The sequence below is a fragment of the Myotis davidii genome, unplaced genomic scaffold (genome assembly GCF_000327345.1).
Source record: "Myotis davidii unplaced genomic scaffold, ASM32734v1 scaffold3142, whole genome shotgun sequence".
NCBI classification, from domain to species: domain Eukaryota; kingdom Metazoa; phylum Chordata; class Mammalia; order Chiroptera; family Vespertilionidae; genus Myotis; species Myotis davidii.
Genome location: NW_006292910.1, coordinates 92,382 through 98,706, shown reverse-complemented (window position 1 = coordinate 98,706; position 6,325 = coordinate 92,382). Strand labels below are relative to the sequence as shown.

General features: G+C 47.2%; 1 pseudogene; it reads right to left on the bottom strand.

The window, feature by feature from the left end:
* Positions 1-4,934: 4,934 nt before the first annotated feature.
* LOC102766263 lies at positions 4,935-5,904 on the bottom strand (annotated as a pseudogene).
* Between the last annotated feature and the right edge of the window lie 421 nt (positions 5,905-6,325).

The window sequence follows — 6,325 nt, the reverse complement described above, 5'->3', positions numbered from 1 at the left end:
TCTCTCCCCCCCTCTCCCCCCTCTTTTTTCTTTGACTTCCTTTTCTGGTGATGCCTGCTTTTCTTTCATATTTGGGTTGGTTCTTTGTTTCACCATGATTTCTCTTCTCAAGGTGTTTGGTTATGTAGTTCTCTCTCTGCTTTCTGTGATAAGAAGCAGTGCTCGTCTGAGTTCACGCAGTCCCGCTGCTTGAGATCCCTTGTTTCCAGGTTAGTAGCTGGTCTCTGGATGCCGGCAACAATCGCCCAAGATGGCGCAGTCCCGAGCCCTATACTTACTATCCATAGTGAAGCAGCCAAGGTAGTTCTTAGGGGAAAATGAACAGCTGTCACTGCACTGAGTAGAAAACAAGAATGAGTTGAAAATAAATAAACTAGGTGTTCGAGCCAGGAGCCGGTGGTAACCCTGGGGCGACTGAAAAGCAGCAGTAAACTCTACCAAATGGTTAGAAAACAAGTGGAAATCACTTCTCAACATGGGGCTGAGCTGGGATGGCACTATGAAGCCTCCAGGTGGACGTGGGAGATGGTGACACACGTGCACAGACATAGAAGTCACCAGGCTGCACACCAGAGTCCGGTGGCAGCTGGTACCAGCTCAGGAGCAAGGACTGTTACACTTTCAGGAGTTTTGTGAAGCAGCTGTCATGTCAGCTCATTGGCAGCTGAAAATAGGCAAGGGTGAGAATATTTTTGCCATGAAAACTGACAAATTCTGCAAATCAGGGCTTTTATGCCCCCCCCCCCCCCCCCCCCCCCGCCGAGAAAGCCAGTATTACTCATGCACTGGCCATACCACTGCGGACCCTCGTGGTATGCAAGCTACGTTTCAGGAAAGAAAAGGGTGGGGCTGAGGGGGAAGAGGAGGGGCTCATTTTTCAAAAGAAGGTATTAAAATAAATAACACATTTAATGTTCAGTGTGTTCTAAGTATAACAAAGTTTTTCCGGAGAATGAAAAAATGTTTACCATCAGGAAATCCAATGACATTTACTATATTAACAGATTGCCAGGAGGGAAAAAACATAGGATCATCTCTACAGATTGTTTGTAGAAAAAGCAACAGTAAAATTCTGCTATTTTTAATAAAGTTTATTTAAAAATTCTCAGCACACCGGGGAGGTAAGTTGCTTAACTAGACAAAGGGTGTGTATGATCAGCTATGGTAACTATCACACTTGGTGAGGAAACTTCACCAAGTTAGAACAAGAGAAGCACCGCTCATCGCCGCTACTGTTTAAACATTGCATTCAGCCAGGATATCAGAAGCTCTAGAGTCAGGGGAAAGTACAAGGATTAGAAAGGAAGAGGCACTGTTTGCACAGTTTGATCTTCCACCTGAAAACATGAGACATGACTAACATACAAAGTCAATAGCTTTCCTCCAGGGCAATGATAAGTAAGCAATTAGAATGTAATTGAAGAAAGCATTTAGTGTATGATAGAAGTGGCATTTCTGACCACTGGGCAAGGATAAAGGGCAACTGGCTAGCCAATGGAAAAAATATTTGATCCTGACCTCAAGCTGTATAAAAACAGATTTCACATAGACCTGAATGTGGAAAACAGAATATGAAACTTCTGGAAGAAATTAAAGAATGACCCTTGAGGAAGGGAAATGTTCTTAGATGGTATGTAAACACAAAGTCATAAAGAAAAAGACTGATTAGTTTGAATATATAAAAATTAAAAATTTCTCTTTGAAAAAAATAACATTAAAAGACCAAGGACAGCCTAGGACACCCCTGGCAGCCATGCCAGAGGTCCCCACTCTGGAGCTTCCTGCTCACAGCGCCCCCCACCCCAAGGGAACCATGCATTCTTGGCCCCTGTGAAGAACGCGCCCCTCCCCACACAGGTGCAGGACGCACTCTCCCGAAGGCTCCACACTGGGCTCCAGGTAGCCAGGCTGTCCAGTACGAACACAGGGAAGGACTCTCCCTAAAGACAACTGGGAATCCTCCCTCAGTCTGACAAGGAGACCAAGACCATGGGCCTGTCCTTGCTGGGTTCCCCAGGCACCACGCCATGCTGTTGTGTGCTTTCCTATATCAACATTTTGTTTTTAAATGTTAGACTAATAAAAAGTGGAACATAGTACTGAGGTCCCATTGCCCTTCACCAAGCTTCTCCTAGTGCCCACGTTTCTCAGAATCACTGACCGGTTCCCAAAATTAGAAAATGAGCCCCTGGTACAACAGTGTCAGCTCAAGTGCAGACCCCGTTGGCATGCACCAGTTTCCCTGGAACGTCCCTCATGTTCCAGGACCCCACCCAGAATGCACGCTGCAGTCCGAGGCCATGTCTCCTCAGGCTCCTCCTCCGTCCCGGCCTGTCGAGGTACTTGGCGAGCACTGGCCAGGTGTTTCTCAGGATGTCCCCTCCTGGAGTCTGGCAGCTTTTTCCTGACATGACATTGTGGTAGTGAATCTATGACAAGAATACCAGGAAGAGGACGTGCCGTGTGCTAGCAGGGAGCCTAGGACCTGTCTCATCACAGGTGTTGTTAACCCGAGTCATCTGGGGGAGGTAGTGTCTGCTGGCTTTATCCACTCTACACTTACTATTTTCCCCTTTTAATAAATAAATAACTTGGGAAGAGATACTTCGAGACTAGGCAAATATCCTGTTTCTCCTCAAACTTGCGCCCGGTATCTTAGCATTGGTCCCTGGGTCTGGCCTGAAGTGACTTGACTGTGGTGTCAGCTGATGGTGATTTTCTATTTCCTCATTCCTTCTACCGATTAACTGACATTCTTCGGTCAGGAAGAGCTATCCCTGCTCCCCCACTTACTTACTAACTTACCCAGTTATTTACTTATACCAGCACTGCCCATGCTACAACAAGGGCATGCCCGAAACACACAAAGTGAAAGGAGCCTGGCACAAAAGACTGCACGCGGCCCAACTCCATGCAGATGGATTCTTCTGTGTGACTGCACACAGGGCAGCCTGCTGTGTCAGCCAGCACTGCCCCTCCCTGGTGCCACTCACCGTGTTGCTCTGACCCAGGAACTCTGTGCACCCTTCCCAGGTTACATCATGGCTCGAAGTCTTGGTGAACTTAAAGGAAAGCCTCCCTTACCCACAGCCAGGGCTATCAGTGAGAGCACTTCCATTCATCAGCACCCCCTCCCTGCCTGGGCCCTGCCCGCCCAGAGCTGATCCACACGGGGAGAATTTAAGGGTAGCTAGGGGTTGGGGGGAGAGGGGCACGGGACACGATGCTTTGTGCTCTGAAATATCCTGTAGGTTTACACAGTACCTGCCTCTTCTATGGAAATACTATCAGTGCCCTCTTAGCTTCATTAGAGGTATAAAATTAAAGATTAGAAAGCTCCGTTGTGAAATCATCAAATATGCCACTCACTCATGTGCATGTGGGAGGAAGCCACCTACTCGTGACACCAAAATACACGAAGAGAGAAAACCCCAGAGTAGGAGTCAGAGGCGCAGGCCTAGCGGAGCTCACAGTCCTCACAGAGGCTCTCATCGCACCAGCGGAGACTTGAGGGAAGTGACTTTGTCCCTAGGGCTCAGTGACGACCTGGGTTATCGCAGCTCTGAAGTCCTCAGGTTCCATCCTACAGATTCCACCTCCTCCTGGATTAGGACTTTCAGCCTCAACCCGCAAACCTGCTTCTACCTACAGCAAATAATTCATCGTTTACTGCACATGCCACTATTTCCCGGAACTGTTAATTTAAAAAATTATTACATGAGACTTTTTAAACATTTAGATAGCTTCTTCTCTCTCTCTCTCTCTCTCTCTCTCTCTCTCTCTCTCTCTTTAACTCCAACAACCTTTTATTACCAAACTCTAGCAAGTTTGAGACCAAGTAACAGCAATACAGCATCTCTAACAGGACCTAGGATGGAGGTGCAGACCTAATAAACATGGTCTCTTAAACAAAGGATTAATAAAATACAAAACATCCACTTATGTGTTTTTTAAAAGAGCGAAATTCTCCAGTGTTGCAGAAAAAGGTATCCCAAAGTGATTTCAGTCAAGAAAAAACAGCATTTGACACTATGCTGTCTTAAAAATCCAGTTCAGGGCACACCTGAGAGAATAGCATTTCCTCTGCTAAAAAAAAAATAATAATAATAATAATAATAATAATAAATCTCCCTTCCCCTCCTTTCTGTTCAGCTTCCACTGCTTATTGCTAGAAACACCCAGAAACAGTATAACAAGACCAGCCCAGGTCTCCTGGCATCTGCCAGTCTGAAGAGTCACAGCAAGGATTGTTCCTGAGGAATTTCACCTCTGCTACCACCAGGAAACTGAACCTTAATTTCTGGGAAATGGCAAAAAGGGTCCTATTTCCTTCAAGGAAGGGTTTGTGAGCTCTGTAAAGGGTCAAAGGGCGGTGGACCTGGCCCAGACTGGAACACCAGGATGTGCAAAGGCGGCCTTTCTATATAAAAACACCCAACACCTTAGAACCTAAAGTTTAACCTACAGGGAAAAACCAGTAGAGTAGCAGCTGACTTATATACCAAAAAGGTGCTATCGCCCCATCTTTAACCATAAAGGAAACAGAGGGGAGGAGAGTCTAGAGAATTTGACCTCCTCTTCCTCCCAAAAACTTTGACGCATATTCTAGGCCAGAGCCAAGTTGCAAAGACAGGCATGTGGTCACAGGGTACAGTCTCTGCTGGACAAAGCTGCCACTTCACCAACACTTCCTCCCTAGTAGGCACAGTGCCTAAGAATCACTAGAGAAATTATGTCTTCTTTTTTTTTTTAATATATTTTATTGATTTTTTACAGAGAGGAAGGGAGAGAGATAGAGAGTCAGAAACATCGATGAGAGAGGCACATGCCCCTGACCGGAATCGAACCCGGGACCCCTCAGTCCACAGGCCGACGCTCTATCCACTGAGCCAAACCGGTTTCGGCGAGAAATTATGTTTTCAATTCAACTTCGTCGCTGACAAATACTTCAAAAGCAGCTGCTAGTAACCGCCCAGAGGACCCCCACTCTCACCCCAGTTCAAGGTCACAGATCTTTCTATTGATGGGCTCCTTGCCAGACTTTTTCAGAAGCTCGTTGGTTTTAGAGAAATGTCTGCATCCAAAGAACGCTCTGTACACAACAATGGGGAGGGATGGGTGGTCTGCAGCCGTAGTGGCGCTTCCTATCGATGGCACTGCCCTTCTTCTGGCATTAAGAGCCCCAGAGCAAGAAGATGAGGTCACTTGAGTTCTGGTTTAGCCAGGACACAACCGCATCAGTAAATTGCTCCCAACCTTCCGCCTTATGAGAACTGGCCTGATGTGCCCGGACAGTGAGGACACTGTTGACAGAACACCTTGCTTGGCCCACTCAGATACATCTCCCTGACCAGGATGAACAAAACCATCGGTGTCTGTAGACAGCTCTTTAAAAATGCTTTCCAAACGGGGCGGATGTGGCACAGGTCTTTGAACACTAACGCAGAGCCCATGAGCTAGATTTGGTCCGTGATACGGATCCTGTCTCAGAATGACAACCTCTTGTGTTGCATTTTGCATCCATGTGGAGACTCAGTGGAGGGGTGGGTAAACAGTGTAATGCCTTCTCTCTTAGGCAACAAATCCCATTAGGTTTACAAAATACCGTTTTCGGAACTCTCCACCAAGGTGCTCCTTCCAACTCTTACCGACACTCACTGGCAGGCTGCGAGCCGTGAGACTACGCAGGGCCGCGGTCTTGTTCTTCTGGACGTGGACCAACTGCTCGGGGCTCAGTGGCAATGAGGGCGGTGTACCCGGCTCCTCCTGCTCCACCCAGGCCTTCTTGACAGGGCTGACCTGCAAGTGGTCCCTGCAGAGACCGGTCAAGAGCCACGGCTGACCTCTCCCAGGGGCCCGCAGGTTCCACCTACAACCCACAGGCCCATTGCAGAGGATGCCCATGCGTGGGTTTCAGCCCCACCTGGAAGGCTGGTGCAAAACCAGACTCCGGGAACCCAGACCTTAGCCCAGACCTGCATTCCCCGCATTTCATGTTTGGTACTAATATGGGCTGAGAGAAGTGGTTGGCTGCAGGGAAGCCCTGCCACCAGGTGCCCCGCCCCACCAGGCCTACCTTAGGTAACTTTTTAATGAAATAAAGTTTTAATATAGTAAGAAAGGAAGGATAATCCTCTAAAGTAGCCCGCAAAGAACACTGTATTATAATAGGCACGCTGCAAAACCTAATGCCAATGACTGACTCAAAAATAATAAGTCTGACTGTTATTTGGGATAGATTCCTATTCTAAAGAGGAATCAAATTCAAGTGGTCAAGACAAATAAATATGCATTTTATGTGATTAATTTCATTCCTATCTAGCTA